At 45.9% G+C, this 24,817-nt stretch overlaps 1 protein-coding gene and 1 non-coding gene across 23 annotated transcripts in view; one reads left to right on the top strand and one right to left on the bottom strand.

Moving 5' to 3' along the window:
- The window catches only part of RFFL (ring finger and FYVE like domain containing E3 ubiquitin protein ligase), a 75,776-nt gene that overhangs the window by 27,547 nt on the left and 23,412 nt on the right, over nucleotides 1-24,817 (bottom strand). Inside the window, exon 1 of one of the 22 annotated variants that reach the window (XM_003483058.4) lies at nucleotides 7,696-8,121. The exons of the other annotated variants lie outside the window; for them this stretch is intronic. The gene's annotated coding sequence lies outside the window, so the exon portion shown is untranslated. Of the gene's footprint in view, nucleotides 1-7,695; nucleotides 8,122-24,817 lie in introns of those variants that run through there. 22 annotated transcript variants of the gene reach the window in all.
- Nucleotides 15,808-15,878, top strand: TRNAG-GCC. Its single transcript has one exon. It is a non-coding gene; the product is annotated as a tRNA-Gly (tRNA).

Genomic DNA, 24,817 nt, shown 5'->3' with positions numbered 1-24,817 from the left:
AGGCCCTGAGGTTCTCGTCCAATCTGTTCTGATTTTAATTAACTGCTCTGTGTGCCAAGGTACTTCTGCAACAACGGGCATTAGAAAGATGCACAGACAGCAACATCTTGGAATTAACATGTCCACTGTATAAGACATCACACAAAATCCTTTAAAAAAACTAATGAAATTGCCCCCAATCCTCAAAGAAGTACTTTTCCAACACGGCAAATCAGAAAACAGCTAGTTGAAAGCCTTATGGAATCACCCCCCATTAATTGAGGGTGGTTTCCCTATTGTTGCTACTGTATTGCTGAAATTGTTAAAAACCATCTATGCTGTGAGTGCAGCAAGAAAAGTATCCCACGTTCTGGATCATTAATACAGAATGGGCTTTGCTTCATCTTGTATATTATCCTTAAAAAGCAATTAAAGTACAACTGCAAAGGCTTTGAAAGGAAATGCTATGAAAAAAACCTATCAGTATGGCTTAGCCATGCCTCTTTGAAATAAATGCAGACGTATAACTACATATTTTGAGAAGAAAAAGAAGACAGCGGCCACTCTCTACTGGAAGAATGCTTCTTATCTGCTAGGCACTGAGCTAGATGCGCCCTAGCATTACCCCGTATGATCCTCATGATGATCCTGGCAGGACAGATCAGTTCTTCCTATTTTCAGGCAAGAAAATCAAGGTTCAGAAAAGTTCAGTAACTTGCTAAAGGTCATTGCTAATGGGTAGTAAAGCCAGGATTCAAATCTAAGTTACTTAGAACCTGAAGCCCATGCTCTGTAGGCTGGAAGAGAAGTGTTCATTCCACCAAAAAAAAAAACAAAAACAAAAACGAGCCAGTCTGTCTGCCCTGCAGCCCTTTCTCGTCTGAGTATCTAGATTCCACCTCTACTGGAGCTTTCCCATCAGCACACAGGCTCCTTCCAGGACCTCTCAGATTTAAAAAAGTCTTCTGGTCAAAAGGGAAGTACAAATTACAATCACAATGTTACCACCAAACACCCCTGGAATGGCTAAAATGGAAAAGTCAGACACCAGCAAGTGTTGATGAGGCTACAGAGCAACTGGAACTCTAACACTGCTGGCAGCAATGTGAATTGGTACAATCACTTCTGAAACACACGCATACATACCCCCCAGGACCTTGCAATTCTATTTCCAGGTATATACCCAACAGACACATGTTTACCAAAAGAAGTAGACAAGAATGTCTGCAACAGTACTACTGTAAACGCCTCCAGCTGGAAAGAGCCAAACGTCCATCCACAATTGAATGGAGAAATGAAGGTATATTCACTCAGCAATGAGACAAACTACTGCTTGAGGCAATCAATGGTAGAGATGAATCTTATAAAGCTGAGTGAAAGAAGATAGGCACAAATGAATACATACTGAGTGATTCCATTTATATAAAATTCAAATACAGGCAAACTAATATATGGTGCTAGAAATTAGGACAGGGTTATCCTTGGATAGAGAATGGAAGGGGGCACAAGGGGCTGCTGGTAACATTCTCTCTCTCTCTGTTTTGTCTTTTTAGGGCCACACCCACGGCATATGGAAGTTCCCAGGCTAGGGACAGAATCAGAGCTATACTGCTGGCCTACACCACAGCCACAGCAACACCAGATCTGAGCCGCGTCTGCAACCTACACCACAGCTCATAGCAATGCCGAATCCTTAACCCATGGAGTAAGGCCAGGGATGGAACAAGCATCCTCATGGATACTAGTTGGGTTCATTACCACTGAGCCACGATGGGAACGCCAACATTCTCTTTCTTAATCTGAGTGCTAGTTATACACATATTTACTTTGTGAAAATTCATCTTACTGTACACTTAAAATTTGTACACTTCTCCAGGTATATCTTAGCTATAAGTTTATATGTTTTTAAAGCATCTAATAAAATATTTGTAATTTGTTAAAAAAAAAAAAAAAAACAGACAATAACCAAAAAACCCATCATGACTCCATATCCCCTATTCCTCAGGAGAGGTCCTTTTCTCTGCTCTCCTCTATGTCAAAATTGCTCCAAATATTTGGCTCTACTCCCTCAATCTCTAATTCACTCTTCAGTACTCTCAAGCCAAGCTTGACTCATCCCCCACTGAATCTCTTCCTTGCAAGGTCACCAAGGACTTCCAAGTGGCCAGGTCTGAGTGACACTCTAGCTTCTTCTTCCTCATCCCTCCAGGGGTGCTGGACAAGGGTAACCCTTCCTTTCTCCTTGAACAGTCTCCCGTCTAATTATCTCTTACTTCCAGAGCTCCGAACCCTTGGCTTCCCCCACCTCAAAGCCTCCCTGCTGTCCCCCCTCCTTCTGTCCTTCATATATGGCAATGCCAGGCTGTCTTCAGAGCCCGCTTCCATCCACACTCTCTCCCAAGGAGACCCCCATCAGGTGGCTTTAAAGGCCACTCTTAAGCCGACGAAACGTCAGTTCCAATCTCCACTTCCCTTGCCCCGAGAGTGGTCTAGATCGCCGTCTCTCCCCTCTCACCCTTCCCTCCGTAGACCCTTTGAATTTGCTGGATCCACCTGGACTCTCCTCCCCCAGATATCACACACTTGCCTCCTTTTCACTCACCCTTGCTTTAAATGTCACTTTCTAATCTCCTGCCTAACACTTAGTGTTAGCTGGTATTACTTGCCTACTTGTGAACTGCCTTCCCTAACCAGAATAAAAAATCCCCAAGGGCAGGGACTTTGTGTTCTATCGCACTTCCAGGGTCTACAATGACTTCCTGGACAACATCTCCCTAACTAGTTTCCCAGCTTCCGCCTTGCCTCTTCTCCAATTTTTTCTCCACAAGGCATCATCTACTTCCTTCCTCCCCCAACATGCACAGTTAAAGCTCTTTGACGGGCTCCCATCCCATTCTAGAATAAAAATTCCCACTCCTTACATGGTTAAAAGACCCTGCACGCACCACCGGCGCCGGCCCACTCCCCCCATTCAGGTCCTGCTAATTTTCCCAACAACTCACTAAGCTTCACAAGGACGTCAGGCTCCTTTCTGCCTCAGGGTCCCTGCACTTGCCCTCCTGCTACTGCTCCTTCTCGCCCTCAGGTCCCAACTCAAGTTCACCTGCTGAGAGGAGTTCTCCTCAGTCACATGCTCTCTCTTGGCTCTTTGTTTCCTTCAGAGCTATCATAATCTATAATTATATCTATTTGTTTATGATGTAAACTCCAAGGGCAGGAATCTCATCTGCCTTCACTTTTTTGTTTCATTTTTTGTTTTTCTTTTGTTTTGTTTTTGCTTTTTATTTTTAGGGCCATACCTACGGCATATGAAGGTTCCCAGGCTAGGAACTGGGAACCAGTTGGAGCTACAGCTGCCAGCCTACAGCACAGCCACAGCAATGCAGGATCTGAGCTGTGTCTGTGACCTACATCACAACTAATGGCCACGCTGGATCCCCAACCCACTAAGCGAGGCCAGGGATCGAACCCACATGCTCACAGATACTAGGCGGATTCACTTCCGCTGGGCTACAACAGGAACTCCAGCCTTCACTTTTTTTTTTACCAGCATCATCTAGCGTAGCGCCACTTCTTAGAAGGCATCCAAATAATTTCTGGACTGAAAAAACTGAGGTCAGAGAAGCAGTCAGTACTTTATCAACACAGCCCATGAGGCAAGTACTATCTCTCCTTAAGGCCCCAAGCATTTTACCAGTATTTAGTGACAGAGAGTGACTACGAAAAAGACCTTTATCAAAAACAAAGGTAGCTGGAGTTCCCGTTGTGGCTCAGAAGTTAACGAGCCTGACCCAGGTTGGATCCCTGTCCTTGCTCAGTGGGTTGAGGATCCGGCATTGCTGTGAGCTGTGGTGTAGGTCACAGACACGGCTTGGATCCGGCGTTGCTGTGGCTGTGGTGTAGGCCGGCAGCTGCAGCTCCAATTGGACCCCTAGCCCGGAATCTCCATATGCCGTAGGTGTGGCGCTAAAAAGCGAACAAACAAACAATGACCAAAAAAAAAAAAAAAAAAAAACACCCCACAAAGGTAGCTACCTTGGCTTTCTGAGTCCACTTCCTCACCTGTGTAAGAGGGGAATACCTCCCCTGTGGGACGGTAACCGTGGGGATGAGAAACAGCAACCTACCTAACCTACAGTAAGTGCTCCGTAAATAGCCAATCTAAAGAAATTACTGTTAAACTGTAAGTTGCGATTCTACAATGGCAACCGCCCAGCTGCTGAATAGTGGCTCTCGGCTGGAAAGCCCAATGACCCTCCCTCTCCCTGGTCACGCAGAGCTTGAGTTTCCTACCACCCCCCGGGGACGAGGGCTGGGTGGGGACCCTGACACAGCTGACCACATCGCCCACACAATAAAGAAAGACACCATCTGGAGAACTCACCTGAATGTGAACATCATCTCTCAACTTAGAAGGCAGTTGATTTCTTACAAAGTAAATTAGTCTGGAAAGAAACCTGAATTGCCTCGAAACTGTTTAATGTAAAATGGAATCTCAGAGTCACAACTGGAATTTTCCAGGAAACCTGCCTGAGGGGGTCCACCTCAGAAGGAGAAAATTTTCAGTGCTGGTGACAGCACAATGAGCATAAAAGAGGGGGACTGTGGCATCTGTAAGTAAGCACCTGCTGGCGTCAACCACATGACAGCATGACAGACTGGCCTCGCTGGCTGGCTGTGGGGCAGGGAAGCATGTTCTCCGTGGTGCTGAGATTACTTCTGAGATGGTTATTTTAGAATAAAGAACTCAGAACACCTAAGTCACAGAGGAGACAAGTATATTGGGGAACGTTAGCTCCCCGAGGTCTGAATTAGAATAGCCTCGCTGAGGTGGTGTATGGGCTGGACAGAAACAGCGGAGACTTTACAAGGCTGCAACACTTCCACAGGCTTTCAAACCCAGTGAACAATTTCCATCCTCCAAGGCAGGCCTTGAGATGTGAGTGAGGGATAAGGTGTATTTCCTAGATAAGAATTTTATTTGAGGGCTAAAGTTTTTGGTTTTTGTTTTTTCTAAGGGCTGCTCCCTCGGCATATGGAGGTTCCCAGGCTAGGGGTCGAATCGGAGCTGCGGCTGCCGACCTATGCCAGAGCCACAGCCACGCCAGATCCAAGCCACGTCTGCGACCGACACCACAGCTCATGGCAATGCCGGATCCTTAACCCACTGAGCGAGGCCAGGGATCGAACCTGCAACCCCATGGTTCCTAGTCAGATTCATTAACCACTGCACCACAACGGGAACTCCTTGAGGGCTAAAGTTTTAGAAAACAGAACAGTAAAAAAACATATTAGTGAAATAAAGTCCTCAAATATGTTTTACACTCAGTCACACCTGACCTTAAATCTTGGCCCTGGAGTTCCCTTGTGGTGCAGTGGGTTAAGGATCTGGCATTGGCAACTGCAGCAGCTCAGGTCACTGGTGTGGTGCAGGTTTGATACCTGTCCTGGGAACTTCCACATGTCTCAGGCGTGGCCAAAAAAACAATCCTGGCCCTAATAATGAGTAACTGAAGGAGCTTTCGTGGGACAGGAAGGCTGGACACAAATAGGTGCTCAGTACAGAGGGAGCAGACCCTGGGCTTTTCAGTTTTATCTGAGGGGCGGAAGACCGTACTAGACATTCAGTAAAGGTAAGGCATTGGAACAAGACCCAGAACTAATGAGGACTGAGGGTTTGCCTCCCTCTAGACCAGCTTCAACTGAGACATGGGGGTAGATTTCAGAGGGTCCAGAGCCTGGCTCCTCTCTCTTGCAGTCCCCAGTTACACTTCAATACAAACAATCAGGAGTTCCCATCGTGGCTCAGTGGTAACAAACCCGACTAGTGTCCATGAGGATGTGGGTTCCATCCCTGGCCTCACTCACTGGGTTAAGGAGCCAGCGTTAATATGAGCTGTGCTGTAGGTCTCAGACATGGCTTGGATCCTGCTACTACAGCTTCGATGTGACCCCTAGCCTTCCATATGCTGCGGGTGTGGCCCTAAAAAGCAAAAAAAAAAAAAAAATTACAATCAAAGTTTCAGGTAAAAGAGACAATCTCCCCCCCCCTTTTTTTTAGCTTTTTAGGGCCACACTCATGACACATGGAGGTTCCCAGGCTAGGGGTCGAATCAGAGCTACAGCTGCCATCCACAGCTACAGCCATATCAACACAGGATCCAAGCCAAATCTTCGACCTACACTATAGCTCACAGCAATGCCAGATCCTTAACCCACTGAGCGAGGCCAGGGATCGAACCCATAACCTCATGGTTCCTAGTCGGATTTGTTTCCGCTGTGCCAACAATGGGAACTCCCAATCTCCTGTGCTTTTATTTCAGGTGCAGGCAAGGTAAGAACCAGGAGAGTTATTCAGACTCAGGGATCCTAAAGTTCCTTCTCAGATGAGTCTAGAAATTTTTCTTTTTTATTTTTGCCACACTCCCGGCATGTGGAAATCCCAGGCCAGGGATCAAACTCATGCCATAGCAGTGACTTGAGCCCAGCAGTGACAATGCTGGGTCTTTAACCCTCTAGGCCACCGTGAACTCCCAGAAATTTTTACTTTTTAAGGAAAAAGTAAAAAGACTACAAAAACATGTGACAAGTGAATTGTTCCATTTCTCTCCACTGTCTCACTGAATACAGTAATGCTACAAAAATCAAAATTTAAATGGTTGCTTTGTAAAAGAGGCTGGGCCCTGAGGGTTGGTTAATTGAACTTTAGTCACATGGTTAGAAGGTAACAGGATGGAAATCCAAGTTCTTTGAGTAACTCATGGTCCCACAGAAGGAGGCGGCTGCTTTCGCCATTCACATCCCCCGGCACCCTCAGCAGCACTCAAGGGCAGGTGTGCTGGGAGAGCCGTGTGACCAGACTGACTGGGAGACAACCCTGGGAAGCTTCGAACCACCTCCGACTCCCTTCTGGGGACACTCAAGGGGGGACCTACCCACCAAGCCAACCTTCAACCCTTGAGGACCTTACAAAAGGGACAGCAGAGAGAAAAACCATCCCTGGGAAGCCAGAATTTTAGTGACACGTCCCAGAAGTCATCTGCACTTCCTACTTGGCACAATTTAGGGCCCTAATGCTAAGAACAGACCCCACCTCCTAAAGACAAAGCCCTTCCCCGGTATTTAGGATGAGGTTCAGTTTCTATTCCTGCCCATCTGTGTTGTTCCACCAGAGGAAGGGTTTCTAACTTAATTGTCTCAAGTACAACTAGTACTCTATTAACCTCCTTTGAATAAGTGTTTACACTAGTAACCATTAAATAGTCATGAACGTGGATCACTGGAGCTTGGGGGCCCCACTCTCCTTGTTCTCAGCTCCAGCTACCCTGCTAGTCTTTCAAATGCTGTTTTTGTTTTTTTCTTTTTAGAGCCGCACCCACGGCATATGGAGGTTCCCAGGCTAGGGGTCCAACTGGAGCTACACCTACCAGCCTATGCCACAGTCATAGCAAAAGCCAGATCCAAGCCGCATCTGCGATCTACACCACAGCTTGTGGCAATGCTGGATCCTTAACCCACTAAGCAAGGCCAGGGATCAAACCTGCAACCCATGATTCCTAGTCAGATTCGTTTCTGCTGCACTACTACAGGAACCCCTACCCTGCTGGTCTTTCAGTCCTTCAACTGCCAGGCTTACCGTGGCCTTGGAACCTCCCTCCAGCCCTTCTCCCAGACTCAACCACTGTCCCCACCCCACTTCCCTCCTGTGGCACTTACTTCCTCAGAGAAACCTTTCGGGCCCCATCAGTGCTCTCACAGCATCTTGAACACCTCCTGACAACAGTTATTCATGCACCTGCCCGGGCTCTCTTCCAGCCTCTGGCGATTCCAAAAGGAACAGAGCCAGGCAAGGCTCCTGGGCAGCATAGAGGGTAAATTCTGAGGAAATGAGCCTTCCCGCAGCACCGCATTTAAGCAACTGGCTAAGGATGTGTATAATTCTTTCTAAAACTTTCTCCCGTGGTCAGGGTGTGGAAAGCGAAACAGGAAACAAGAGCGAGTCACTTTACAGCTTTATTGCCAGCCTAGTGCCAGGCAAATGCGATCACCAGGTATTTGTTGACATATTACTAATGCTAACACCATGAGAGCTTGAAAGAATGGGGGGAGGGACAAACCTTCATTCCTTTTTTTTTTTTTTTTTTTTGTCTTTTTGCCATTTCTTGGCCTGCTCCCACTGCATATGGAGGTTCCCAGGGTAGGGGTCTAATTGGAGCTGTAGCTGCCAGCCTACGCCAGAGCCACAGCAATGAGGGATCCGAGCCACGTCTGCAACCTAACCACAGCTCATGGCAACGCCAGATCCTTAACCCACTGAGCAAGGGCAGGGATCGAACCTGCAACCTCATGGTTCTTAGTCGGATTCGTTAACCACTGCGCCACGACGGGAACTCCCAGAACTTCATTCTTCAAAGCTCCACAGTCATGATTCCAGGGTGATGGGCAAATTAACGGTTTTAAACCCACAGAACCACAGCAACCCCTTTAAGGAAAGATCTCAGAGTATGCCTACCTCACACGTGCCAAAGATAATTTAAGTGTCTGCTAAGGTTACTTGAAACACAAGAAAAGAATGGGAACAGCCTGACCTTCTAAAAGCGACAGGAAAATGTTACGTCTATCCGTTATCATGCCTGAGAAACCAGACAGAGAGCCTCGAAGATGTCCAAGCCTGCCACTTCCATTCCTGCTCTGCATCAAAAGGCAGGGAAGGCCTCGGAGCCGGGCCGGAGGCCGTGGTTTGGAATGGAGCTGCGATGAAACTGCAAAGATTACAAATAAAAGTGAAAGCAACCAAGGGAGAAGCAAGATAACACAGCAAAGAAACGCTAGAAATCAGAGACAGACCTCGACCAGACACACCCAGGTCCAAGAAGAGCTTTGCCTGTCACCCCTGACTTGCACAGCCCACGCCAGATGGAAGAGAAACACAGCAAAGGGGAGTGAGACCCAGAACAGCAGAGGGTCCTGGGCATAAAGTGGCACAATGACAACACGAGGAAGGGGAAAAGGGGAGAGAGTTCACCTTCCACCCCTAACAAATGAGCTCTTTTTCTGAAGTGATAACTGTTGTAAACAACTGAAAAACATACATAATCATCACAAGTTATAAATGTTCCTGGAAACTCCCTGGTTCCAACTAGTCTATGACAAATATCTGCAGAGGGACCTCGGCATCTGCTCTCAAGTTCAGGGAAAAGTAATTCTAACCAATGGCGTTGTGCCAAAATATCACCCTCGGGGTCTGACCAATTAAATGGCTGCTTCTTTGTGCGGCGTTTAGGAGAGATGACAGATTGAACAGTGCAGCAGAGAAACCCACGCATTTAATTTCAGCCCAGGCATTCTGCCCCAAAGGGAGAGTCAATCAGGGAGGAAAGCAGGGCAGAGTGAAAGTTTCCAACGGTGCTGAAACCAGAATACATGGACTTGCGGTTTAATTACCCCAGGATCCTTCTTCTATCAAAACTGACGACAGGAGTTCCTGTCATGGCTCAGTGGTAATGAACCCGACTAGGCTCCATGAAGATGCAGGTTCGATCCCTGGCCTTGCTCAGTGGGTTAAGGATCTGGCTTGCCGTGAGCTGTGGTGTAGCTTGCAGATGTGGCTCAGATCTGGTGTTGCTGTGACTCTTAGCCTGGGAACTTCCATGTGCCACGGGTGTGGCCCTAAAGAGACAACAACAACAAAAAAAACTGATGACAAAGCCTATCAAGAATAAAGAGACTCTGATCCATCTCTACTCTTGTGCAGGAAACAGGATTTACCAGATAAGCTTTTCTGGACCTTCTGATGAAAGAAGCTGCTTTCGCCAAATACCGTCACAGTGACTGACTAGTGTGGGTAAGGAGGGTAAAAGCCGATCCTGGAGCCAGGGACTAGGTGAGAGGGTTTCTGGCACGCCTGTGCCCTGGAAAAGGCAGCATTTCAGGACAGGGATTCTGTCTAGGATCAAAGTTATGTATTTTGCCTTTCCAGAGCAGACTGGACAGAAGTCACTGGAGCCAAATGTACAGGCCATGGAAGAAGCAAGGATGCCAGATTCTGTTTAACCCCTTTAAACCTTAATTTCCTCAATGATAATAAAACCTGCTGCATTGAAAGGGTAATTGAGGGGTTCCCATCATGGCTCAGCAGTTAGCAAACCCGACTAGCATCCATGAGGACGCAGGTTCAATCCCTGGCCTCGCTCAGTGGGTTAAGGATCCGGTGTTGCCATGAGCTGCGGTGTAGGTCGCAGACACGGCTCGGATCCCAAGTTGCTGTGGTGTAGGCCGGCAGCTGTAGATCCAATTCAGCCCCTAGCCTGGAAACTTCCATATGCTGCGGCACGGCCCTAGAAAGACAAAAAGACCACACACACCCCCAAAAAATAAGAGAATTAAAAAAAAAAAGGGATAATTGAAAGCATTAAAATAAGAATTTATGCTAGAACCTAGCACATGATAGGTGTTTAATAAAAGTTGGCTAGAAATAATTTAAAGAAAATCTTTTTTAAGGTTATTTTATTATTACTTAAGGTTCTCTAAAGTGACAACTTATCCCCTACTTTAACAAAAATGCTGATACCTTTGATGAGGCTCAATCTGGTTTTCAAAAGATCCTCCAAGAACTACATGGCTTTAGGCCCCTCCACCAGCTCTGAATTTTATAATCCCGGAAGACCTGTCTCCAGGTGGCCTGAAGTGATTTATCCACAGTGTGGCCCTAGGCTGTTACTTTCCTTTCAATTCTATCCCATTGCTAATAAATCTGTCACTTTTCCTCACCCCACCCCCACCTCCACAGTCCAGACAGCTTAGACTTCTTCCCTTAGCTCCTCAATCCCTCATCCACCCAATTCAGAGACCTGAACATATACACCTCTGGGCCCACATGGTGCTCCGTAACGGACGGCACTGCACTGAAGTCAGATGGGACTGCAGATGAATCCAGGATGAACCCAGACGCACACCTTCCTCCCACAGACCTCTGGCTTGGTTTGATGTCTGATCTCAATCTGAAAATTACTCTTTCTGAAATGTTTTCTGCTCCTGCCAGGATGTGATGTGCTCAGTAGCTACCCCGAGAAGCAGAAATGCAGATTTCTGGTTCACCAGGTCCCACAGAGAAACCCTTTGTATTCACACCATAGAATCTCCTTGTGAAGAACACCTGTGCTTGCCTGGCCTTTGGGTTGGTTCTACTCTTTGCCTATATATCCCACAACAAAGGAGGAACTGCCTCACAACCACAACTCCTTATGGAGATTTAAGAAAAAAGACAGATTTAAGAAAAAAGACACCTGTGCTTATATCAGGAAGAAATGTGGTTTTTCGTTTTTTTGTTTTGTTTTTCTGTCCTTTTAGGGCCACACCCGAGGCACATGGATGTTCCCAGGCTAGGGGTCAATCAGAGCTGTAGCTGCCGGCCTGCACCACAGCTCACGGCAACGCCAGATCCTTAACCCACTGAGCAAGGCCAGGGATCGAACGCCCATCTTCATGGACACTAGCTGGGTTTGTTTCCCCTAAGCCACAATGGGAACTCCCAAGAAGAAATGTTTTCATTGATGCTGAGACTTGCTGCCACCCATTTGCTCCTGGATTACAAAGTGGCAGGACAGTCTCATTCGCAGTGTGGCAGGGATACAAGAGGTGCACAAAGCACATTACCCTGGGAGTTCCCGCTGTGGCGCAAAGAGATCAGCAGTGTCTCTGGAGCGCAGGGACGCAGGTTCAATCCCCAGCCCCACACAGTGGGTTAGGGATCTCCACACAGCTGTGGCAAAAAAAAAAAAAAAAAAAAAAAATCACCCAAAACTTTACCTGTCCCTTACTCATTAGTTTATGGTCTGAAACTTTCAGAATGGATCTGTTGTGAAATAACTCAAACAATTATAATAAATCCTCAAAGATCCCAGGATTACTCTCTACAGGTAGTTATATTCTATAGCCAATTCAGCCCCCAACAAACATAATAAAGCAGATTTCACAGTGGGAAGCCATGAAGAATTGGGGGGGGGTCAGAAAAAAGGGGTTCCAAAGATTGTTTATAAGCTGAGTTACACCCCCAAGCAAATTACTTAGTTTCTTTTCCAGAAATTTGCCCAGGGATAAAACAGTTCAGCAGCAGCCATTAAATTCAGCCTCCAGGAGTTCCCATCATGGGTCAGCAGAAATGAATCCGACTAGAACCATGAGGCTTCGGGTTGGATCCCTGGCCTCACTCAGTGGGTTAAGGATCTGGCGTTGCTGCGAGCTGTGGTGTAGGTCAAAAACGTGGCTTGGATCCTGCGTGGCTGCGGCTGGCAGCTTTAGCTCCAATTCGACCCTAGCCTAGGACCCTCCATGTGCTGCGAGTGCTGCCCTAAAAAGCCAAAAAAAAAAAAAAAAAAAAAAAAATCCAGCCTCCACACTTAAGCAAGTTTTCAAAGACGAAAAAGAACCCGGGGATCATTTGTAAACTACTCTGCTCAAGAAACACTCAAAAGGTATGTTACAAACCCTGGAATTCAACAAAAAAAGAACCCGTAATTCAAAAGGCTGGTGAATTATAGGCTAAAACTTCCTATTGTTATTAAAAAATAAATAACCAGGCACAGCTTGAATTCCTGCATCTACCAAAAGGAACACATGGGCAGTCAATGTGGGGGTTTCATTTTTTAAAACATGTGGGTGCAATAAAGTGTAAGCCAGGAAGACAGAAGGACCCAGTCCCCAGAAGAAAGCCTGCACCTGCATAAAGGCAAGGGCAGTAAAGGTCTTACTGCCTTAGCTGCTTTTCAAACCACAAGCAGAGAATTCTTCAGCTAACTCTCAAGCATTGGAAGTCTTGACTTACTAACCACACCAAGTTTCAAAACACCAAGGCACACAAATTACAGTAAAGACAAGCACATCCTGTTTGCACTTAACTTCCTGTTCTAGGCTGTCTGATCTCTTTACAGGGCTGCTCCCTAGCCACAAATAGGTAACCCTTTCTATCTTATCTGCGAGCCACTGGTTCATGAGACAGTATTTCAGTGACAACAAAATACATAATTCAAGGAGTCAGGTAAAAGATGCGATTAAAAAGAACCAAAAACCAATCAGGAGCCTCTAAGACACTTTCTGGATCTCCCATGCTTCATACTGACCTCTAACCTAGGAGCCCACAATAAAAACTTAACACAAACGGTGCTAAGAAAAGTAAGCCTGAAACAAAACTTGGAATGTGAGGGTTGGGAAAAAGAGCCAAAAAAATTGGAAGTGTTTTCATTATTCAATGTTGGTCTCTTTTCAAATGTAGACGGAACAGATTTCTGTCAGCCAATCCTCAGTGAGCAGATTCCCAGAGAAGGGAACCACGCTGAGTGATCACAACAGTTAAAAGGTCCCTTCTGGTGAACACTGTCCCCAGTCCAACCTGCTACCAACCTTAGTCTACTTAGCACTGCAAAAGCCCTCCGCTTTAGACCTGAAGCCTCCACTTCAAGCCAAACCCTCACTGTTTTCAAAGAGCTGGCAGTTCCTCCAAGCCTGAACACTCAGCGTTGGGAGTAAACACTAGGCAAGGAATAGCCCAGTTTGAATGGACAAGTCATTTAGCTTCTTTGAGTCTGCGTTCTCATCTGGAAAACAGGAGGGCTGCACCACACTAATCTGTAATGTTTCTTCCAGCTGCAGAAAAAATGCAGGGATTCAACAATAACAGCAGAAACTTCTGTAGCTTCCTGCATTTCTTCTAACATCTCACATCCCGCAGTGTGAATATACGCCTTGATCTACCTCCTAAGTACCCGAGCATTTTTTTTTTCCTTTTTTCTTGAAGTGTGGATCAGAAAGTTTCCCACTTGAAAGCAATCTACTAACATACCTAAACCCTGAGGACTCTTCTTTACACGTGATCTAAAAGATCATAATGTCATCACCACTTGGTTCCCATGCTGGTCATGTGATTCCTGGAGAGATTAGAGCCACAAAGGATGGAGAAAAGCTACCGGCAACATGTGGCACTCCCACACCACGACTACTAACGGGGAAAGAATGAGGCAAATCTGGGTAAGAAAAGGGAGTGGTGGAGACAAGTTTGGTGAGTCAGTGCAAGAGAAAAACACAGCAAGTTTAATACAAAAGAAAAGGAAATGGGAAAGGTAGAAAAGAAACAAACAAGAGGGGAAAAAAAAACTAAACCAATGGACACTTTAATCTGAAATTCTGTCTCTCCATTCATCCAACAGCTATCGAATGACTACTAATGTGCAGGGAACTGAACTAAACTCTAAAGACACAAAGGTCAGCCAGATAGATCTGCTCAATGAGGTTATGGTCCAGAAAGAGACAGAAAGGCAGGTATACACACAATTGAAATATACAGCAGAACGGGTACTGTGCCATAAAGAAGACGTAAAAGAATCCATGAGACCCAGAGGAGGAAACGATTACTTCCAGGCAGGGATCAGACAAAGCTTCATAGGAAGAATGACATTCCAGGCCCCAAACACAACAGAACAAGGACACGCAAGTAGGAAATCAAAGACACAGAGTTTCAGAAGGTAACTAGATTTGATTGAGACATAAGCGGGCACAAAGGGAGAGATGGTAATGACAACAGCTAGGGATCCAGAGAGCCAGGGCTAATATTGGAGCCAGACTGAATATTCCAGAATCAGACTCAGAATTTGAACTTAAATCCACTGGGGAGGGGAGGGGGGAGGCTGCCAAGTTAGGAGCTGGAGGAATGCCGTGACTTAACCCATAATATTAAGATAATAAAATCAAGGGAATTCCGGGGTGGTTCAGGAGGTTAAGGACCCAGCATTGTCACGGCTGTGGCATGGGTTCCATTCTGTATGTCGTGGGCGAGGTAAAAAAAAAATTAAAAATAAAAAAATCATAATAAAATCAACGCAAAATCAATACAGATACACAAAGTCCCTCTAAAGAGATACAATGTCGGCATTCCCATCATGGCATATCAGAAACAATCCAACTAGGAACCATGAGGTTGCAGGTTGGATCCCTGGCCTCGCTCAGTGGGTTAAGGATCCAGTGTTGCCGTGAGCTGTGGTGTAGGTTGCAGACCTGGCACGGTTCCGGTGTTGCTGTGGTTGTAGCTCTGATTAGACCCCTAGCTTGGGAACCTCCATATGCCACTGGTGCAGCCCCAAAAAAGACAAAAGCCAAAAAAAAGAGAGAGAGAAAGAGAGAGAGACAGTGTCTTCCAAACCAAAAGCAAGAAAAGGACAAAAAGGCTTGGATGATGGCATTAATATATTTAAACAGAGAAGGTGACCACATCAAAATGTGGTCAGCAAACAAACTTAGAAAAGTCTAGAAAAAATACAGGTGGCCACACTGACTATAGAATCACCCAAGGCAGAGAAACACTGCAGCTAGGTGACATACCATCTTCTCTGCGATGGGACAAGGTTCTGTCGTAAACCTTAAATGGGAACAGCATACAGTAACTGTGAGGGGTGTGGGTTCTTGAGTCAGGGAGACTTGGTTCCAACCTCAGTTGTGCCTCTTACCAGCTTGGACAGAGCTCTGGTTTCTTCACTCGTAAACTGAGGATGAACTGTGCCTACTTTGCAGGAGGACCACTGGGAGAATTCAGGTCTTCCTGTATGCAAAGCACTTGGTGCAATACCTGGCATACAGCAAGCAATCAATAACCTTGCTTTTCTGTAACTGCAGTCTCCCCCACCAACAACCCTATCACATTATTTCATGCTCACTAAAGCAAACTGTGTATTATCATAAATTTCATTTTTCAGATCTCTTGATATTGAAAAGCAATGCCCTAACAAAATCCAGAATCCTGCCAACAGGAAAGGAATCCACTATAAAATTAAAAGTGACAGTGCATGGGTGGTTCAGTGGTAGAATTCTCACCTGCCACACAGGAGGCCCGGGTTCGATTCCTGGCCCATGCAACAGCTCGGTCCTCTTTGGGAGTTCCCGTCGTGACTCAGTGGTTAACAAATCCGACTAGGAACCATGAGGTTGTGGGTTCGATCCCTAGCCTTGCTCAGTGGGTTGAGGATCTGGCGTTGCCGTGAGCTGTGGTATAGGTTGCAGACGTGGCTTGGATCCCATGTTGCTGTGGCTCTGGCGTAGGCCAGTGGCTACAGCTCCGATTCAACCCCTAGCCTGGGAACCTCCATGTGCCGTGGTAGCAGCCCTAGAAAAGGCAAAAAGACAAAAAACAAAACAAACAAACAAAAAAACAAACTGGCATGCCATTCTGAGTACAGTCACTCAAGTCTGAACACAATCCGGTCTCCGAAAGACTGATCCCTTCCAGGTATAAAATAAAATCCCTTTTTTTGACCCAAGAACCAGACCTAAAACATGGTGAGTCAAACCCTCAGAGGTCTTCCTGAGAAGGAGGTGGCACCCAGCAGGCCAGCCCTACCCGAAGCCCACCTGGATGACACTTCTACCCTCCTTCCACCTCTCTCATATCCTTCAGTCGTGCAGTGTGGTGAATGTTTCATCTCCCTGTCAAAACTTCTAGAAGTCAGCAAAGATCCCATCTTACCCATCTCTGCATTCTTTTTTCCCATACTCCAAATACCGTGCATCAAACAGAACCAAGACAGAGTGAATTTCCAACAGAACAACTTTTCTTAACAGCACAACCCATGGTGATCTGCCACTCCTGCACCCCAAGGGCCTCCTCTGATTCACTGAGTTCTTATTCTACACGTTCCTTCCCTCTCTTCCTCAACCTTCCACATCTGAGCTACCAAGTACTACAGAGGAGTCCGAAGTCTTTAGTTACAGGGTTCCCAACAAATTCTTACAACTGAGACCAAGCCATCACTGGGCTCAGAAATCTTTTATTCATCTCTAGTTGATGTCTCGGAGCAACTTTCCAAAGAGCAATGTTGTGTAGGACTTAGGATACGGGGCCCGGGGTCAGACAGAACTCAAAGTCTTCCTCTATGACCTCAGTCGAGGTGCTTCACTTCCCTACACTTTATCTTCCAAATCTGTAAGATGCAGTCCCTGAATAATGTAATTAAGGCAAACACTTAACAACAGAGTGAGTGCTCAAAAAATGGCAACCACTACTCAGGATTCCAGCTGGTGCCATATACTAGATGTGTGACCATGTACTGCTTGTCTCATTGGTGCCTGGGATTCCTCAACTGCAAAACAGCTACTTTAATCTGGCCTTGAAGAATCGCACTGTGAGAATTAAATGGAAAAATATGAAAAAAAACCCTAAGCAGATGAAGAGAAGGAAGAATAAGTGAGCTGATAAGGCCTTCAAGTAAAATAGACCGATTTCAAATTCCAGTTCCATCACTTAATCGGTTGTGTGACCTCGGGCAGGTTAATTTCTCCAGACTTTAGTTTCCTAGCTGTAAAATGGGGAAAATAACTTCACAGGGTTCTTAGGAGATTTAAAACAAGGTGCAGACTCCTGGGCATGTTAATTTCCCATCTTCTCTCCCTGTTCTTTTATCTGCATCTCAAAAACTCCCCTTTATTCACTAGATCAGAAGACTCCACCGTGTCTGGACATCAGTTAAAAAAAAAAAAAAAAAAAAGCATATCTCCAATACAGCAAATTAGACAAGTTTAATTTACTTAACAGCAAATCAGACAAGTTTTACTATGCAAATATACTGTGGTCTATCTGAAACATAACACTAAAAAGAAATTTCAAAGAGTAAGACAAAAATATAGAAAAACTTGGTTCTAATAACTCCTTCCCAATACCCCAATGGAAGGTCCTATATGCCCCCAGAATTTGGAAATTCATTTTAGAGGTCACTATACTTTTAAGGAAATTGTTGAAAGACAAAGATCAACAGAACAGACTGGGTATAGCTGCCAGCACAGTGACTGGCACAGAGAGGAGGCTCAGTAACTACTGGCCCATCAGAGTTTTTCCAACACCTGTCTCTGCACACAGACGTCTCTTTACGAGTCTGCACAAAGTGAGCTCTCTGCCCGGTCTCCCTTGCTCGTCAATCCCCAGCTTCCCCCACAAAGAGGCTGGTGCTCAGCTTCACTTCCGCATCACACACTTGTTCATGGACTCGGCTCCACTTTACTGAAAGCCCGTTCTCCAAGGTCACCAGTCATCTTGTGATGGGTAAATGCACGGTTTCTTCCTACATCCTCAACCTTCACGACCTCCTGGACACGCATGAACTACTTTCTCCTCTGGTTCCCACAAAACATGCAATAACTGACTCTCCTTTGACTTTAAAGACCAATTTTCTTCCCTGTCCTTCCCTGGCTCCTCCTTTTGCCTCCTAAATATCCCCTAGGGTTTTGTACTAACCATTCTTCCTTTCCTTTGCTAGTGAATTGTTAGTTCTTTTTTTTTTTTTTTTGGCCTTTTTAGGGTCACACCCAAGTCATATGGAAGTTCCCAGGTTAGGGGTCCAGTCAGAGCCACAGAGCCACAGCTACTGGCCTACACCACAGCCATAGCAACTTGGGATCCAAGCCGGGTATGTGACCTACGCTACAGCTCATGCCAATGCCATATCCTTAACCCGCTGAGTGAGGCCAGGGATCAAACCCACATCGTCATGGATCCTAGTTGGGTTCATAACCCGCTGAGCCGCAATGGGAACTCCTCGTTGATTCTATTTTTTTTTTTTTTTTTTTTTTGTCTTTTTGCTATTTCTTGGGCCACTCCTGCGGCATATGGAGGTTCCCAGGCTAGGGGTCCAATCGGAACTGTAGTCTCCGGCCTATGCCAGAGCCACAGCAACGCGAGATCCGAGCCGCGTCTGCAACCTACACCACAGCTCACGGCAACGCCGGATCGGATCGTTAACCCACTGAGCAAGCACAGGGACCGAACCCGCAACCTCATGGTTCCTAGTCGGGTTCGTTAACCACTGCACCACGACGGGAACTCCGATTCTATTTTAAAAATACATCCTGCCAACATCCCTTCTCCCTCTGTCCACTGCCACTGCCAAACCTTGCCTTATATGCCATTATTTTTCTCAACAATCAGAGCAAACACCTCCTTATTGGACCCTTCTTTGCCACTCTCTATCCTCCACACAGTAGTCAAGGTAAACCTATTTTAATTTATTTTATTCTATTCTACTCTATTTTTTGGCTGTGCCTGTGGTATGTGGACATTCCCGGGCTAGGGATCAAATCCAAGCCACAGCAGCAACCCAAGCTGCTGCAGTGACAATGCCAGATCCTTAACCTGCTGTACAAGCAAACTCCTAGACTTTTATTTTTAAAAAATACGCTCTGCCTGTTACTCTCCTGCTTTAAAGCCTTTGCTGCTTTCCTACCACATCCCTTTGTAAAGTCTAGGCTGCCCGTTGGCCCACAAAGGTCCCACATGATGTGGGCCCCGCCCACCTCTCCCATTTTATTTCATGCCACCCCCGTCACCCCCACCCACCACCCCCACTCTAGGCCCTCGGTGGTCTCCTTTTATTGTGACTTCCTCCAAAATAAGAAATCACTTACTGCCCTAAGGCCTGCACACTTGTGGTTCCTGTCCTGCCAGGAGCCTCCTTCACAGATCTTTTCACAAAGCTGGTGCCTTATCGGTCAGACTTTAGCTCACCTTCCCTACAACGCAGTTGTCTGGCACACAGTGGAAGCTCAGTGAGTATCTGTCAAATGAATAGATTCCTCAGCCCTAGAAAACTCCAAATCTAAGTACCTGGAATCAAGCTCACCCCTCAGTTTTAGCACTCATTTCTAAATGCCTGCTAGATATCCAGACCTCAAATCTAGCACAACAAGGATGCTCAAAACCAAACCCTTCATCTTTTCCCAAATCTTTTCCTCCAATCTTCTGAAATTGTATGAGCAGCATAATCCACACTTTCTGCTCCAGAAATGTGAATTTCCCATTTGTTTGCTCCACCTGTCCAAAATCACACATTAAGACTGAATTCAAATATCACTTCATTCATTCCTTCGTGCTTTCAATCAACCTCTTATTCATTCAACAAATACTTACTGAGTATCTTCTATGAGGCAGGCACCATGCTAAGATAACAGAAAGCAAAGCAGACCAATTTTGTCTATTACACATCAGTCCAATAATCATACAAATATTCAATTATAAACTAAAAACTGCTATGAATGAAAAAGCACCTAAAACTACAAGAAAACATAAGTGAGGTACCAAGAAACACACCTCTGACGATGTACTGACTGAATGGCATGTATCTTGGCAAGGGGTTCAGCCAAGTCCTGGAAGCAGGTGGAGCCTGGCAGGCCTACCTTAAGGCACTTACATTCTGCCACATACTTTATTTCCACCTGGCTCTGTGTGCCCTCCACCACCTGCTCCTTTTACCAAAAGTTACCTGAGAGAAAGGACACAAGAGTGTCTCATATGTGTCAACACCCCAGAAGAGACTAATTCACATATCTGGTACCCAAGGAGTCTCTGCTCGCAAAGAGCTCCCCAATGACTCTGCAATGCAGCCAAGTTTGTAAACTATGCACCCAAACTACTGACTCAATAAATAGTACTGATTATCTCATGTAAACTCTCTAAGGTCGGTGTGGGAAATTATTTCCAAACTTGGCCGCAATAATCCCAACCAGGCTGCACGCCTCTTTGCAGTGTGACTTTGACACTCTACCCGGTAAGAGGCGGAGTCCATGTCCCCTCCCCTTGAATGTGGGCTACACTTGGGACTTACGTAAACCAAAAGAATGGGGCAAGAGCCGACGCCTTCAGAGGCCCCATGGCTCCGCTGTGGCCTGCCTTGGAAGCCAACAGCCATGTAAAAGATGCCTAATCTATATTAATGAATGGTGAGAGGCCAGGAGAAACAGACCTCATGGAGGAGAACCCAAATGTCCCAGCCAACAGTCAGCACCAAGGCCCCAGATGGGTGACTGAAGCCACGCTGGATCCTTCCGTCCCATCAGCATCACGTGGAGGAAAGCAGTATGTCCCTCTCCCCTGAATTACTAATCCACCAAATCAGGAGCAGTAAAATGATCGTCATTTGAAGCCACTAAAAGTTGCAGGGTTATCTCTTACATAAGAATAGATGATTGAAACCGTCAGAAATGCAGCATGCTTTTAGCAGTCATTCAAATGTTTCCCAACTTTGATGATCAAGACACTCTTCCGCATGGTCATTACAATTACTCCTCCTTCAATTTTAGCCCATTTATTCCTAAATCTTTGAAGTACAGGAAGACCAATTAATCAAAATCCCCCTGGCAAAAACTACTCTTATACTTGAAGATGGTAATCAAGCCATCCCTTAGCTTTTCCTTCTCTAGAAGAAAATCTGTTCCTTTTTTTAAAAAAACTTATAATGGAGTTCCCGTCGTGGCGCAGTGGTTAACGAATCCGACTAGGAACCATGAGGTTGCGGGTTCGGTCCCTGCCCTTGCTCAGTGGGTTAAAGATCCGGCGTTGCCGTGAGCTGTGGTGTAGGTTGCAGACGCGGCTCGGATCCCGCGTTGCTGTGGCTCTGGCGTAGGCTGGTGGCTACAGCTCCGATTCAACCCCTAGCCTGGGAACCTCCATATGCCGCGGAAGCAGCCCAAGAAATAGCAACAATAACAACAACAACAACAACAACAAAAAAAGATAAAAAAACTTATAATGATAAGGACTTTAAAAAAAAAAAAAGTTTTTCATCATTTTTATTCCTCTGTTAAGTACAGAGGGACCAAAACTGGATGCCACATACCAGTATCTAACACAGGTTATGTCCTAACCCTTATGGGTTTTTTTGTTTGTTTTGTTTTGTTTTTGCCACACCTGCAAGCATGTGGAAGTTCTTGGGCCAGGGATCAAATCCACACCACAGCAGTAACCCGAGCCACAACAGCGACAATGCCAGATCCTTAAACCACTGAACCACGAGGGAACTCCTTATGGTTCATCTTTCTTTTCTTTTTTTTTTTTTTTTTTTTGTCTTTTTGCTATTTCTTGGGCCGCTCTCTCGGCATATGGAGGTTCCCAGGCTAGGGGTCTAATCGGAGCTGTAGCCACTGGCCTACACCAGAGCCACAGCAATGCAGGATCCGAGCCGAATCTGCCACCTACACCACAGCTCACGGCAACGCCTGATCGTTAACCCACTGAGTAAGGGCAGGGACCGAACCCACAACCTCATGGTTCCTAGTCAGATTCGTTAACCACTGCGCCACGACGGGAACTCATTATTATTATTATTATTATTATTATTATTTTTTTTTGTCTTTTGGTTCATCTTTCTATAATCAACTTCCATAGTCCCAAGCATGGCAGTGTTAGCACCCCAGAGGTTGTGAATTACCCTACAAACTTGGAAGTACTGTAAACCTTTCTGCTCTTGGCGCTCAGCTTACTCCACTTGCGATGACTCTCTTCATGAACCGACCTGGTCTGACACTCCACTACTGTGCTACCAAGCCTTTATTACAATTCTAGATGTTTGAAGCACAACAGAAGAAAAAAACCCTGAGAGGCTGCAGGCATGCACCATTCACTTCAGTCAAGGTTTCTAACCATAGTCAAGGCCTTTCCATCAGCCAGGCAGGTCCTGGGCACCTCCTTCTTCCACGCTGAATATAAAGTAGCCTTGCAAAAGACAAGCCCTTTAGCCCTCACCTATTGAGCTAAGGCAACTTTTCTGCAGAACCCAATGAGGTATATTTAGCTACAAAGAGACAAACCACTTTCTCAATGCAGTGTAAAAACACGTCTTCTCGGAGTTCCCATTGTGGCTCGATGGTAATGAACTCGACTAGTATCAACGAGGACTTGGGTTCAATCCCTAGCCTCGCTCACTAGGTTAAGGATCCAGTGTTGCTGAGAGCTGCAGTGCAAGCCACAGACTCGGCTTGGATCCCTCACTGCTGTGGCTGTGGTATAGGCCAGCAGATACAGTTCTGATTCAACCCCTAGCCTAGGAACTTCCATGGCCATGGGTGCAGCCCCCAAAAAACAAAACAAAACAAAACAAAGCCATGTTTTCTCTCTGAGTCCTACCTGAATGTGTACTTCAATGTCAAAAGGAGCTGTGCAATCACCGAGAAAGCAGAGATAACAAAGTCTAGCCAACACAGGGTATTGTAGACACCAGATAAAATGATAAAAGGGATAATTTTGTAAGGTACCATATCATGTTAGGTGATAGGCTAGAATTAGGTTTCAGGAAGTCCTATAAATCTTCAAATTAACTCTGGATGGTTTCACGTGACAAAGACAGATTAGGCACCAGGGATTAAAGTTCATCAAATAGAAACCAACAGTATACATTTAACTAGAGATCTTATGGATTTTATATAATACTGCCAAGACTAATAAAGATGTTTAGACCAGTGGCCTGACCCTGAAGACCCACGTCAGCCACTGTCTGATGGTGCCAGGTTCTAGGTCAAGGACCAGGTTCTAGGTCAAGGAACTCAACACAAAGGAAGAGATAATGCGGTGCGAGTCCCAACAAGGAAGAAAAACTGCTGGAGGGAGTCAAGGAAGGCTTAACATATGAACTAAGTCTCACAGGGGATGAGTACTTTGCCAGCCAGGGGGAGGAGGCACAAGGAAAAGGCACAGTGTCCTAAAAGCACACGGTATAACCCGGTACTGGAAAAATGCTAAGTTCAGTGAGGCTGGAGAGGAGAGAAAAGCTGGGGAAAGGAGAGGGAGATAAAACCAGGGACAGTAACAAGTAGGCTTCGGTCCAACTGTGAAGGACTTCACCGATAAAGCTAGGTAGGAAACACACACACAGAACCATCGGCGCTCTGAAACTTGATAATGAAAAGATAAGATTCGACCTTCAGGAACACAATACTGGAAACAATAACAGAGGGCTGGGAGCAGAGAAAGACCTATGGTGGAGTGACAAGAGCTTAGGCAAGATTTTTTTTTTGGGGGGGGGGGTCTTTTTTAGGGCCACACCTGCGGCACATGGAGGTTCCCAGGCTAGGGGTTGAATCAGAGCTACAGCTACCAGCATACACCGTAACCACAGCAACACCAGATCCAAGCCGCGTCTGCAACCTACGCCACGGCTCACGGCAATGCCGGATCCTTGACCCACTGAGCGAGGCCAGGGATCGAACCTGTATCCTCATGGATACTAGTCAGATTCATTTCCACTGAGCCACGATGGGAATTCCCAGGCAAGATTTGATAAGACTCTGAATCAGAAATTACAAACCCGGAGTTCCCGTTGTGGCACAGCAGAAACGAATCCGACTAGGAACCATGAGGTTGCAGGTTCCATCCCTGGCCTCACTCAGTGGGTTAAGGATCCGGTGTTGCCGTGAGCTGTGGTGTAGGTTGCAGACGCGGCTGGAATCCTGCATGGCTGTGGCTCTGGCGTAGGCCGGTGGCTACAGCTCCGATTCAACCCCTAGCCTGGGAACCTCCATATGCTGCGGGAGTGGCCCAAGAAATAGCAACAACAACAACAACAAAAAAAGACAAAAAGAAAAAAAGAAACTCCCAAAATATCTAGTTTTTGACCTCTGATAAGGCAACACAGTGGGAATTAAGACATCATGGGATGGGCTGGGAGTTTGGAGTTAGGAGATGCAAACTATTGCATTTGGAGTGGATAAGCAATGAGATCCTGCTATATAGCACAGGGAACTCTATCTAGTCACTTGTGAAGGAACATGATGGAGGATACTGTGAGAAAAAAAAATGTGTGTGTGTCTGGGTTACTTTTCTGTACAGCAGAAATGGACAACATTGTAAATCAACTATAATTTTTTAAAAATTAATTTTAAAAAAAGAAAAAGACATATCGAACGGTACTCCAATATAATCAAGAGGGTTTAGTAACCATAGATTTAGCATATATTTAGAAGACGTGAGGCATCAAAAGAATGATAGGAGGATTTGGTGGATATAATTAACAAAGTACACACATACAGCACTACAGGCGGA

This window comes from Sus scrofa, chromosome 12, assembly GCF_000003025.6.
Source record: "Sus scrofa isolate TJ Tabasco breed Duroc chromosome 12, Sscrofa11.1, whole genome shotgun sequence".
NCBI lineage: Eukaryota > Metazoa > Chordata > Mammalia > Artiodactyla > Suidae > Sus > Sus scrofa.
This window is presented reverse-complemented; position numbering and strand designations above follow the sequence as displayed.